Source organism: Rattus norvegicus, chromosome 6, assembly GCF_036323735.1.
Source record: "Rattus norvegicus strain BN/NHsdMcwi chromosome 6, GRCr8, whole genome shotgun sequence".
Classification (NCBI taxonomy): Eukaryota; Metazoa; Chordata; class Mammalia; order Rodentia; family Muridae; genus Rattus; species Rattus norvegicus.
The window spans coordinates 69,468,079-69,482,976 of NC_086024.1; positions in this window are offsets into that span (position 1 = coordinate 69,468,079).

Genomic DNA, 14,898 nt, shown 5'->3' on the forward strand with positions numbered 1-14,898 from the left:
GGAGTCATACTAGAAAAACTTTTTTTCTCTTTTTGTACATTTGTCCCTTTAATGTGAAAACTATGTTTTTGAATGGTTACAACTGTGGAGATTAACAGAAAATAATCTTGTTTTTTTTCCTTAGTTATCTAAAGGCATAATAGAAATAAAGTATACAAGCAGAACGTATATGGGCAAAACCTTTAGATGGCATGACTATAACTTTAGCTGTGGCCTGATAAGAAATCCATGAGATTCACTGCCAGCCCTCTTTGTAGTTGCAGCTACTCGTGTGCTTCATATGTATACTTTAGTTAATATAGATCACTTATGCCCAAGAAGAACCCAGGTTTTAATAAAATCCAGAAAGCTTTAACAATGAAGAGGGATTTTGTGCTCTGCTAAATGGTTTTCATTGAAAGCACAAACTTACAATATTTGAGGAGAAACAAAAATAACTATTCCCCATATACTTCCAACTATAAATAAATAGTGACCATGCATAGGACACTTTAGGGACTGTTTCAATGTCTTCAGCTTGCACATATGAGAAAGTATGCCTGGCCCATGTGAAATCCAAATTCACTTCTATAAAAAATCTTTGGCTTTAGGACATTGAAAAGAGTAGAGATGAGCAGAGGGGAGTAGAAGAACTATCTTTGGATTCTAGATAGAAGGATATTTCATATCCATATTGTTAGCAAAACAGTGGCTTTCTTTCCAACTTCTAGAGTGCTACATAGGTCCTTTAAAATACAATTTTACTGCCCAGGCATGGTGGCACATGTCTTTAATCCCAGGACTCATGAGGCAGAGGCAGGAGGATATCTGTGAGTTTGAGGTCAGCCTGGTGTACAAAGCAAGCTGCACAACAGCCATGGGGTTATACAGAGAAATAGTATCTTGAATAAAACAAACCAATAATAACAACCAATCAACTAAACAACATCAATCAAAAATAAAAAAGTAAATAAAACAAAACAAACAAACAAACAAACAAACACAAAGTATGCCAGAAAAACAGCTAAGTTGCCTGCTTTTTCTCTTTGTTCCCCTATACCCAACTCCTCAGTCTCATCCCTAGCTCTGCCACAAAACACTAGTTACAGCCTCCCTTCTCCCACTCCCATATTTCCCATGGTTCCCACAGACCATCCTTTCTAACCTTCCTCTCACAACTCAGTGCTGTATCCCAGGTCCTAACTCCAGCAGGCACTGCCTGCTCCACCAATGACCATACCAATCAGAAAACCTGAAAGGGTGTCTGCAGTCCTTCTTTCTTTCTGTTTGCCTAGACACAAACTCCCAGTCTCCTCCATAAGTCTGAAACAAGTCACCAGGTGCATCCTGCGTTCACCCTGTCCACATCTGTAAATCTCACAAAGCATCTGGTCCTAACCTCACTCCAATGTCTTGTCCCTGCATCCCTCCCTCCAACATCAGCACGCATTCCATCTGAACACAACAGCTGAGCAGCCCAAGAAAACAGTCAAAACACTGTCTGAAAAATCCAGAGATAAAACAGAAACCAAGGTATAAAACACCAAACCAACCATAGACAAACTCAGAAATGAGCACCTTGACCTTGAGTCACCTGAAACTCAGAGCTCTAGATGCCAGAATAAAAATACAACCAATGGCAGCAGTATATCCACCACAGTCAAGCTCTCTTACCACCATGGCCCTGAATATTTCAACATAGCTGAGGCACAAGAAACTGACCTTAAAACCAACTATATCAAGATCGTAGAGGTCCTTAAAGAGAAAATGAATAAATCCTTTAAAGAAATCGAGGAAAACACAAATAATTGAAGGAAATGATTAAATCCTTTAAAGAAAGCTAAGAAAATACAAACAGGTAATGGAAAGGAGTAAACCTGTTCAGGACCTGAAAAATGCAAATAGGAACAGTAAAGAAATCACAAACTGAGGAATCCAGGAAATGACAAAATTAGAAATTTAAACAGGTACTGTAGAGGAACCAATAGTATTCAAGAGATAGAAGGAAGCATCCTAGGCTTTGATGATTCAATAGAAGAAACATATACATCTGTCAGAAGATAATGTTAAATCTAAAACTTTCCTGATACAAAACATCCATGAAATCTTGGATATTATGAAAAGATCAAACCTAAGAATAATAGAATTAGAGGAAGGAGAACAAACACAGCTTAAACACCAGGGTACTATCTTCTACAAAATCATAGAAAAAAATTTCCTAACATAAAGGAGATTCATTTAAAGGTACAAAAAGCACACAGAACACCAAATAAATTAAATCAGAAAAGAAGGTCCCCTCACCACATTATAATCAAAATACCAAACATACAGAAAAATAAACAATATAAAAAGTTGCAAGGGAAAAAGACAAAGTAACATAGAAAGGCAGACTTACTAGAATTACTTGTGACTTCCCATTCAATGTAGCCTCTAAAAGCCAGAAAGACCTGAAATGATGTGCTGCAGACTCTAACAGACCATGATTGCCATGGTTGCCCAGTGCCAGGAACACTTTCAATAATTGTAAATAGAGAAAATAAAATAATACATGATAAAATCAAATTTAAACAATACAGATAAATAAATCGAGTCTTACAGAAAATGTTAGAAGGAAAGCTCCAACCTAAGGAGGATAACTATACCCATTAAAACATAAGAAATAAATTAACTCCTACTAGCAACACCAAAAAAGAGAAACACAATACAACACACACACACACACACACACACACACACACACACACACACACACACACACACGGAGAGACACTCATGACCACCACCACCGCTGGTGCCACCAATAACAACAAAATAACAGGAATCAACAATCATTATTACTTGTTTTCTTTCAAAATTAATGGTCTAAATTTTCCAATAAAAAGACACAGACTAATGGAATGAATTCTACAACAGGAATTATTCTTCTCCATTTAAGAAATATATCTCAATTTCAGAGGCAAATATTGCCCCAGGGTAAACAATTAGAAAAGATACAACTCACAGACCATATGAAACCCAAGAAGAAAGAAGACCACACCAAAGTGTGGATGCTACAGTCCTACTTAGAAGGGGTAAGAAAATAATCTCAGGAAGTAAAGGGAGAGATCTGGGATTTGGGAGGAGGAAAGGAGGGGAAGGGGAAAAGGAGGATGGGTGGTTCAGATAAGAGAAGAGATGAGGGAAAAGTACAGAGGGTCAGGCATTTGAAAGGAGATGTGTTGCAGTGAGGAAGGGGTAATTGGCATTAGACACTAGAAAGTCCCAGATGCCAGGGACCCAAGAGCTTCCTAGGACCCAACAAGGAAGACATTAGCCAAAATATCCAACAGAAAGGAGATAGAATCTGTAGACACCACATCCAGTGGATAGACATGGCCCCCAGTTGAGGGATGGGGCCACTCACTCACTTCAAAAATATAAATCCAGAATTGCTCCTGTCAGAAGGAAATGCAGGGACAAAGAATAGAGCAGACACTGAAGGAAAGGCCATCCAGAGACTGTCCCACTAGGGATCCATCCTATCTGTAGACACCAAACCTAGAAACTATTGCTGATGCCAAAAAGTGTTTGCTGACAGGAGCCTGATAAAGCTGTCCTTAGAGGCTTTGTCAGAGCCTGAGCAATACAGATGAGGATGCACACAGCAAAACATCAGACCGAGCACCACGGGAACCCCAATGGAGAATTTAGGGCAAAGGCTGAAGGAGCTGAAGGGGCTCGCAATCCCATAGGAAGAACAATATCAACCAACCAGACCCCTCAAAGCTCACAGGGACTAAGCTACCAATGAAAGAGTAAACATGGGTAGGGAAAACACATGTCTCCAGCTGAATATGTATCAGAGGATTGCCTTTCAGGCATCAATGCATGGGAGCCCTTTGGTCTTGTGGAGGCTCACAGGATAGGGGAATGCTACAGTATTGAGGTAGGAGTGGGTGGGTGGGGTGGGGGATTCACCCTCATAGAGACAGGGGGAGAGGGAAGGGATAGGGAGTTTGTGGAGGGGAAAATGGGAAAAGAGATAACTTGAAATGTAAATAGATAAAGTAACCAATCAAACAAGGGAAATGGATTTAAGAAGCGAGCTGGTGTTGTCATTTTTATATTTAACAAAATAGACTTCTAACCAAAACTTATCAAAAGAGATGGAGAAGGACACTACATATTCATCAAGGGAAAATATCCACAAAGTGGACATTTCAATTCATAACATCTATGCCCCAAATACAAGGGAAGCCAAGTTTGTCAAAGAAACACTGCTGCAGCTTAAATCACATATTGACCCCCATACACTGATAGGGAGAGACTTCCCTATCCCAATGGACAGGTCATCCACACAAAAACTAAACAGAGGAATCCTGAAGCTAACAGATGTCATAAACCAAATGGACTTAAGAGATATTTACACAACATTTCACCCTCAAATAAAGGAATACAGCCTCACAGAACCTTCTTAAAAATTGACCACATACTCAAGTACAAAGTAAGTTTCTATGGACATAAGAAAATTGAAATAACCCCTACATCCTATCAGATAGCAATAGAGTAAAGCTGGATATAGACAACAATAGAAACAATAAAAAGTCTACAAACTCACAGAAACCGAACAACTCTCTACTGAATAAAATAGTGGGTTAAGACAGAAAGAAATAAAGAAAGATAATAAAGGCTTTCTAGAATTCAATGTAAATTGAATGTAAATTATGGGACACAGTGAAAGCAGTGCTAAAAGGGAAGTCCATAGCACTAAGTGCCCACATAAAAATATTGGAGAGACCACAATACTATCAAGTTAAGAGCAGACCTGAAAGCTCTAAAACAAAAAGAATTAAGCACACCCAAGAGTTACAGACATCAAGAAATAATCAATCTGAGTGTTAAAATTAATAAAATAGGAGCAAATAAGAATACAAAAATGAACTAAACAAAGAGTTGTTTGTTTTGGAAACAAGATAGACAAATCCTTATCAAGACTAACTAAAAAACTGTAAGAGACTATCCAAACTAGCAAAATAAGAAATTAAAAGAGAGGCATAACAAGAGACACTGAAGAGGAAATCCTGCACTTTATCAAATTAGAAAATCTAAAAGGGTACTACTACTGAGCAAAGTGAAATTAAGATCAGACAAACAATTAACCTATAAGCCCAGTATTGGTGGATTGGTGGGGGAAGTGAATGATCCTAATTCAAAGTCTCATACCAAAAAAAAAAAAAAAACAAAAAACAAAAAACAAAAAAAAAAAACAACAAAAAAACAACAACAAAAAAAAAAACCAACAACAAAAACCCAAAAAACAAACGAAAAATATTCCAGGATCCAATGGTTTTGGTGCAGAATTCTACCAGAGATACAAAGAGTTCATGCCAATATTCTAAATTATTCCACAAAATAGAAACTGAAGGAATACTGCCAAATTTATTTTATGAGGCCACAGTAATTCTGATAACTTAACTACATAAAGAGTCAACAAAGACCTGATTTTTGATTTAAAAAAAAAAGCCAGAAGTATACACTGGAAAAAACATAGCACCTAGTGCTGGTCTAACTGAATTCCTGCATGTAGAAGAATACAAACAGATCCATGTTTAGCATTCAACACAAAACTCAAGTCCAATTGAATAAAAAAATCTCAAAGTAAAACCACACAAAATGAGCCTGATAGACCTGAAAGAGGCAAATAGCCTTGACTATGTTGTCACATGAAACAACTTCCTGAACTGGACACTGATAGTACACGTACTAAGCTCAATAATTAATCACACATCCTGAAACTGAAAAGCTTCTGTAAGGCAAAGAAAACCATCATTTAACAAAATGGCAGCCGAAAGAATGTAAAAAAGTTTTCCCCAACTCTACATCTGATAAAGGGCTAACATCCAGAATGTTTGAAGAGGAACTCAAGACTCTAGATATTAAAAAATCAAAATAATTTAACTAAAAATGAATATAGATATAAACAGATAATTCTCCATAGAGACATCCTAAATGGCTGAGCAACACTCAAAGTTCAACATGCTTAGCCATCAGTGTAGTGGAGATCAATAATGCCTTGAGAGTCTGTCTTACACTTGTCAGAATGGTTTAGAGAACTAATGCAAGTGACAGCTCATCCTGGCGATGATGTGAGCAAAGAAGGCAGTCCCCCATCGCTGGTAGAAGTGCAAACTTGTAAAGCTACTGTAGAAATCAATATGGTGGTTCCTTATAAATTAGGAATCAAGCTAGTTGAAGATCTAGCTAACCACTCTTAGCCGCCATATATTCTAAGGATGCTTTATTCTCACACAAAGAAACTTGCTTAACCCTGTTCATCATGGCTTAATAGAAACCAGAAACAACTTAGATATCCTTCAATAGAAGAATAGACAAACAAAGTGTGCTACATTTAAACAGTGCTGTATTATTCAGCAGTTAAAAAAGTGATATCTTCAAATTCGTAGGCGAATAGATGGAGCTAGAAAATAAATTCAACACATGTGGACACCTGATTTTCGATTAAGCTTTGGGTTACTTCCGAATGAAATAACCCGCATCCAGAAAGACAAATATGATATGTATTCTATATTAGCTTTTCAGTAATAATAATCAAGCTATAATCTGTAGACCCAGAAAGGTTAGGTAAAGAGGAGGGATATGGGGTAGATTCAGGGATCTCCCTGTGAGGAAAAAATAGAATGGATTTTATGGATGAACTTTGGAAGTTAGGGACAGGAGTGTGAGGAACCTAGGCAGGGAGGAGATGGGATGGAGGGATAGAGTGTGAGGACAGATGGCTGGAATTGGGGGGGGTTCTATGGAGTTGGGGGGGGCAGGTGAAACATCCTAGAATCTGTAAAAATGAACATTATAAGGAAGGATTCCTAGTAATAGGGGATAAGGAATCTCAACCTGCCCATCTCTTGATTCCAAGGAAGGCTTCCAATTGAGGGACAAGGCTGCATTCAATTAAAATATTGTCATACAGTTCCCATGAAAATCTCCAAATAACTCAGGCTGAAGCTAAGATAAAGAGTTGCTCTCTGTAAACTGATAGTTGGGCCACATGACCAAGAACAACATCCACACTACTCATTGAACATAGAGAAGTCGAGCTGGTGCCTACATGGAGACTTCACTCCTACTCTTTTGTGCAGGAAGGTATTCTGCTGGCTTCTGAAAGAGAACTGTATACACCAACCCATCCCCCAAACCTTTGACCTAAATTCTATACTTTCTGAAAAACATGCTAAAGCAACCGTGCACAGAAATTGTGGGAATAGCCAACTAATATCTGAACTGACTTAAGACCTACTCTTTGAGATGGAAACCATACCCAGTGCTGCTTGGGGTACCAATAACCAGAGCCTAGATATCATAGCAATCTGGAGATAAATCAAACATAACTGGCCAAAAATATTCAATAAAATGATCCCTAATGTCTTCTGCTCTACTAATAGATCTGAGCATTATCCAGTCATTGTCGGAGAGGCTTTCTCCAGCCGAATATGCAAACCAATGCAGAGACCAAGTGTCAGACATTTTGCAAAGAGAGAGTCTAACTTGGAAGTCTTTATCAACTCCCTCCCCTCACAGCACAGAGAATTCTTTGGAAAAGAAAGTGGTAAGAGTCAGAGATGATGGAGGACACCAGGAGAACAAGGCCATCTGAATCAAATAAGCAAGGTGCATATGAGCTCACAGAGACTGATGCAGTAGTCACAGAGCCTAAACCATGTCCTCTGAATAGATAAAGCTGTTCCCTTAGAACTTCTATGGGTATTCTGACTATGAGAACAAGTGGGTCTCTGAGGTTCTTGCCTGCTCTTTTCTTTCCATTAGGTTGCAGTGTCCACCTTTAATATGAAAGTTTTTGCTTTATTGTATTATATTATATTTATTTTGCCATGTTTGTTTGTTATTTCTTAGAAGCCTATTATTTTATAATGAGAGACAGAAAGGGAGTGTGAATCTCGAGGAGAGGGGAGGGGAAGAGAGGGGAGGAGAGGGGGGGAGGAGTGAGTAAGAGGAGCAGAGGGTGGAGAAATTATAATCAGGATATATGGTATGAGAAAAGAATCTATTTTGTAAAATTATTTATCTGGACTACAATTTCCTTTTTGCCTTCCTCTGCTTTGGAAGGAATAAGGCAACCGGGCTCACCAAAGCTGCATGAGTTTGGGAGGAGTACATTAGTGTTCTCGCTCTTGTCATTTTTGTGGGGAAAACAAAATTCCCCCTCAACCTTTGACTGGCAGATAAAAGTATATTATCTCAAACTGTTTCATAAAAATTAGTTACTTTTTCAAAAATTTCAAAGATACTCCCAATTTTGGCTTACAAAAGGGGAAATTAATAGGCCTATTGAGATCAGGTTTTGTCTTTTTCTATAATGAGAAAAAATGATGTTTAGCATATTTTCAGGTAGAAGTTATTAAAAACACACAGGAGAGTTAACATGATTTTATAGTTACACTATAAAAAGAGAATACCTATTTCAAGTATGATATTTTAGAATTAAAATTGTTGACTTGAATCTGCATCTCAGAATTTAATACTCTGGATCTAAGGTAAATACTGTTAAGCAAACTTGAATTAAGCTTAGTAGAGTTTAACATGTTGTTATAATATTTGCTTAAGGAGAGTTATTTCTAGATCTTGAAGATATGTGTTTGGTACAATTCATTACAGCTTGGCTTCCCCACTGAAATTCTTTTGCTGGTATAGTGTATTCATTTCTCTATTTACACGGTTAAGAAGGGATTTTTCTCTTCACTAACACAATTGTTGGTCAAATATTTTGGTGTGAGTCATATTTAACTAGATAACGTCTACATTCATATTAATGATATCCTATTTGGTATATCCAAACAGCAATAACTTTTTTCAAACTTACCATAAGACCATGTCAGCTCTCTTCAAGAACATATTTTATTGTCCATTTTGAAACAACATGGCAATGTCTCCTCAATTTTCTGTTGGAAATGCAATGGTTTGTGTTCAAGTAAAATAATTCATGTATGTGTTTCCTCCAGACAGTAAACTGTTGCATATTAGATTAAGAAGAAAAGGAAATTAGTTATATGATCTCTTTCACCAGAAAATGTAAAATACAGATCTCTCTCTCATCTATACATCTAAATATTGTTTTTGTCTATCACGGTTATTATATGTCTATCATCTGTCTATGTATCATCTATCATTTATCTATTGTAATCTATCTCTCATATATATATATCACCTGTCATCTATCTATCATTTATCATCAATGCATTTAATCCCCAATCATTTCTGTAATGCACCTATATTTCTGTTTATAATGTCTGATTTAACATTTATCAAAAGTTAAGTTGGAGGAGATATTGCTTAAAACTGCTTGCTTATGGTATGTGACATTTACTACAAAGAAATTTTACGTTTTTCCAAAACACCTAATTTTTGGGGGATCCAGTCACATCTGGAGGGAGACAGATATATGGAACTTTCTTTGTGCTCTGGACTGGCTTTCCTCATGTGTACTGTGCTCAGAAACCTCTGCTACAAGGATGCCTTGAGGACTCATTTCTGCTGTAGAGAGGCTATTCTTTATGAGTTACTGAGAAAATTTGCTCCTGCGTCTTAACTTGGTGAGCATATAGCTTTCTAGCTACTGACACTGATACTGTAAACACGGTCATTATTAGCTTCAAGGCTTCTCTTTCTTGCTGACATCTACAAAATTTACATCCAGTTTTGAGGTGCACTTGTGAATATATTTTGTCAATGTATTTATGCAAATTTACTAACTTCTTATTATCTCTGTGTTATTCTTCATTTTTACCTTGCTTTTAAAATGTGTCATTTTATTATAATAATATGTTCAATAACAGAAAATTCTATTAATTGTATGCTTACTATCTGACTCAGTAGACACTAAGAGATCAATATATAGCATTTACTTGGTTTCTTACAAAAATAGCAATATTATCACTGTCTTGCATATAAAAGAGAACAAAAAGTCAGGGCATTTTAATAATCTATACTGGAAAAATTGAGTTTTGCTTTAAAATGTACTTACTATGGTAGCATACATGTAGAGAGCTGAGTCGAGCTCCTCTCCCCTCTACTAAATAAGTTACCCATAATTCAGAATAATGTTATCTCATAGCTTAATAGCATGAAGCATTAGTTCTATACTGATGAACTAGACCTTTACTACTTACACTAAAACTGACATAAAGTGAGATTAAATCATACAGTATCTATAGCCAGCATCATGCTGGGATAAGATCCCAGGTAATTTAAACCTATACTCCATGAGTATAAAGTTGACATCAGCCTGCTAGTCTGACACATTCTTGTTGAGCCACCTAAACTTTATTCAGGACTAACTGGGAAACATTTACATCTACAAGCCTTTCTATACACTTACATTCATACACACGTCTGCCATCTTCATCTATTCCCGTGTAGAGAAGATGATCTTCTGTGATAAGATTCAGGGAGTTTCTGTACATAAGAAAATAGGTAGTTCTGCTTGTAGGCCAGGGAAAGGGTTAGAGACTCTTAAAAACTCTTTTCTGCCCCCAATTCAACTGGGTTAAAAGCTCCTTGTGGACTGAGACAGTACAAATGAGACTTGAGCACTAATAGGCCTGAACTGCTCTTTGCTGACTTGTTAGTGTCCCTAGGCTTCTCATAAGTCACAGAGCTGACAGTTTTCCTGTTCATGGTATGCCCTTCATTAACCAGGAATGACTTCATTTCCGTTATAAAGAGCAGTTCTATTCCTAGATCACATCCATTGGCCAGTAAACTCTGCGATGGCTACCTGTTTTCAGGTCTCAATGTTTGTAGCAGAAATAGTACTTTTGACCCAGGAACCTACTTGACCACAGATTCTGGTTCTTGTTAACTTACTAGAGAATTTATATCTTAGAATTATTTATTTGAATATCTGGTCTAAGTCAAAACTGCAATGCAATTTAATTAGTCTTATTTCATTCTTTGGATAGAAAGCAAATTCCCACCACATTAAGATAAAATTAGAAAAAAATTTCATAAGAATCATAGAACCCCAAAATAATAAACATGGAATATTAACAATCTTATAAAATACACTTTTTAATTTCTTATATGTTATCTCATAGCTTAATAGTGTGAGCTATTAGTACTATGTGAATAAACTTATCTGGTACTCAACAACAACAAAAAATGTATCTTTCATCAAATGAGGCTGAAGGGTCTTTTTGGTGAAGTCTTGCCTTGTTTTTATCATATAATGAATAAAATTGAATAATTGACTCACCAGCAGAATGACTACACACAGATACTTAAAAGAATTGTGACAGATTCATTAGGAATAAATATTTTTTCTAATAGTTTAGAATCTTTCACAGCACAGATAAATGAAATATTTGATGGGTAGATTTTTATAGCATTCCAATGAGGGTACTTTAAACAAAAGGTATTTGAAGAATTTCATGTTTTCTGTGTGTGTGTGTACTGTACCCATGTATGTGCTTGTATACACGTATGAGTATTTGGGTACACGTGACTGTGGAGGACAGGACAACAAAAAGTGTTGTTATTCAATCTTCATCCACTTTTTTTTGAGATATGACCTCTTATTGGGCTTGAAGCTTATTGGTTGGTCAGCAATCAGAAACAGGGATCCTCCTGTCTCTACCTTCCCAAAACCAGATTACGAGCATGCACCACCGCATTCTGTTTTGTTCATAGGCTCTGGGAACAGAACTCAAGTCCTCATGTTGGTACAGCAGAAGTTTATTAACTATGATGGTTATTATTGGTTGTCTGCTTGACGGGATCTTGAATCACCTAGGAGAGACGCCTCTAGGCACACCTGTCACAGATTCTCTTGACTGGGTTATCCTCCGACCATACCCTTGAGAGACTACATTGATAAAGTTAATGAATAGAGATCGAAGTGCTTACATCAAAAGTAGGAGGCAACATTCAGTGGGCTTAGGTTTTAGACTGTATCCAAAGGAAAAAGCTGAGCATAAGTGTTCATCTCATTCCTGCTGATGTAATGTACACGTCTGCCTCACTCGTGTTGCCGGTGGGCCATGGTAAACGACACCTACAAGCTGTGAACCTAAATAAAACCCTTTTATTCTTGAAGTTGCTTTGCTCAGGTATTTTGTGGAAGCCATGAGGAAAGATACTACTTCCTTAGGTAAGTAATCTCCCTAGCCCAGATGTTCATATTTCAACCAATTAAAAGATATTAGTGATTCTTGAAAGTCAATGTCTTCTCTGCTGGTCACTTTTGTCCAGCCAGATCCTAGGTTGTGACTTTTATAGTAAGACTGAAGTATATGTTCTTTACACCCAAAAGGATGATGTGGTATTGTCTCCATACTGTCCTTTGTGAGGTCATTGTTAATGGTTTGTGTTATGTCACCACATGACTAGGAGCTTATTAAATATGTATTCACAATGAAGTAGCTCCTTATCTAATTAACATGCAGAACAAACATAGGACATAGTGTATAAAGACTAACAGGGTATTTGTCTTTAAATCTCACTCTATATCTGGCAATTTGTGCTCTTCTTTCTTCCTAACAGTGCACCTGTTAGAGATATAGCAATTAGACGTAAGATTTAATAAATATTTAGAAATATAACAAGTACTGCATATATGTTAGTTGGTACTAGCAATAAATATGAGCAGTGCCTTCATTTTGGTTCTCAGTTCTTCAATCTCTGGTAAGTCCTTAATACCTCATCAATTAGTTTATAAGAACAGTTTCAAACTGGTCTATCCTCTTTTGGACTCAGTCCTCCATGTACTTTATTGTTAATACTTCTGAATTTCAAACTTTCTTTGACTTCAATTATGGTGAATTGTCCAGGGTAAAGTGTGCTTTTCCTTGCTCTAAATTTAAATCCTTTATAATTTGTTCCCCTTCATTATTAACACATCCTTCCTGCTTTTCCTTCTTTTCACTACACTGTGAGAAATTGTACTTTTGTAAAGGAAAGTTAATGGAAGGCATGGGTGCACATGCTAAAATGAAGGAATACAGTATTCATCGTCCAGATGCCTACTTCATTTATTAAGGTTTCCAAGATTGTCCTTGACAAGCCCACCTATGAGAATGTCCGAGTCTGGATCACTCCTGTGAAATAGAGGTTGTCTGTTGATGGTAGGTCATGGTGACTTCAGACACAATGTACACTGCTTCCTTTTCACACATTAAGAGGTTAGCAGGGCACTGCATAACAGTCAGCCGGTAGCTTCAGGAAATGGTTTCTACATGGCTACAGCTAATTATATTTACTGCCATTATAATGTGTGTATGTCATATTTTTATATTTTTCAGAAATGTAATGCGTTGACATCTCTAATCCTCACTTTTGCAAGTTTGACTTTCAGAAGCCAAAGCCATTTTCTTTTCTGAGTAGGCAGAAAACATTCATTTCCAGCCACACAATCTGCTATCTCGTGATGAAGTCTGTGCATGAAGGGAGGCATATCTATTGGTATTATATTGATCTTGTCACCCATTTGTGCACTGCATATGGGAATATTGTGGACTGCATCTGCCTGCGTCTTTCGTTGTGCTTTAGACATTTTCAGAGTTGGCAGGGCTCCTCTCTGCTTCTTGCTTGTCTTATTCTGCTCCCCATGAAACTGATCAGGTTGCCAAGTTCTTACTGACATCAAAGCAGGCTCAAGGCTCAGATCATCTCTGTGGGATGTAGAGGAAGAGGGAGAAATAGCTCATTCCCAAAGTACACTTCCCTGACCGAGTTCTAAGTGAATTTTGTGGCTTATTGGGCTTTTTTTTCCCCCACTGGTCTGGCTCCTGGTGAAGTCAAATACTGCAGCTGATGTCAATCGGCTTGTGGCCAGGTGCTGGGCCATGCTGGGCAAAATTTCATGCAACAGATCTATCTTCCTTGTGCCTTGATTTTTATAATTTCGTTCTACACAACGTTCTTTCAAATAGCAATACAAACAGCAAAGAGTTTACAAAATACGAACTATTTCTGCCTACATTATTTTCACCTAACCCCAAATGGGTGTAATGCCAACCCCAGCAATGATTAATTAATAGCACAGCAATGATCCTTACAAAAACCTTCCTTCCCTAACAGGGTGCAGAGTCAGGCACCTGCTGGCCTTGTGTTCTAGCCATGCATTTATTTTCATCTGTGACGATCGTTTTATTTCCTTCACACTCTCTACACAGAGGCAAAGGTTTAAGGACAAAACCATGAAGGTAGTGAGCTTTATTTTAATGTCTATAATGATCTGACCTTTGATATATTTTTGTATAATTTGGATCTCTGCATTTGAACATCCACTGGATTATGCTAGTTCAGATTTTGTAGGTTCACCACTGAGAAATGAAACATCCCTTTGCTCTAATCACATTTTCATGTGTGCTGCGTCCCAGCCCTGCCAGTCCCTATCCATGTCTTTTAGCAATCTGTTTGTGTTTAAGGTTGGCTGCTTAGGTAAATCTGGGAGGAGTGTGTGCACCAGACATATTTCTGGTTCTTGGTTCAGAATGTGGATGTCCTCAAACTCACTTAGACAGGAATGTCACATTCAGACTAGAAATAACCAAGGAATATACAAACATGCCCAGCAAATAAGGTAATATAGACTCTTGGATTCTTGATTCTCTTCCAAGAGAGCATTCTGGCCCTTACCGGTGGCTACTGGTGGCCTTGATTTGTTTGCACATTTCAAGAAGTGGGGAGTCTGTTTTTTCTGGAATCTCTGTGAGAGTCTTCCCATCTCAGACCTTTCCCTGCATTACACTGTGGAGACAGCTTGACTCCGAAATAGAAGTTTAAAACGTTTACTGAGTAAACCCTCTGGTGTCCATTTTCTGGTGTATACAACCACCCACCAGTGATGCTTTAAAACACAAAAACACCTCTAGGGCGTATAACCACTGGCTTTAGACTTTCAGCGTG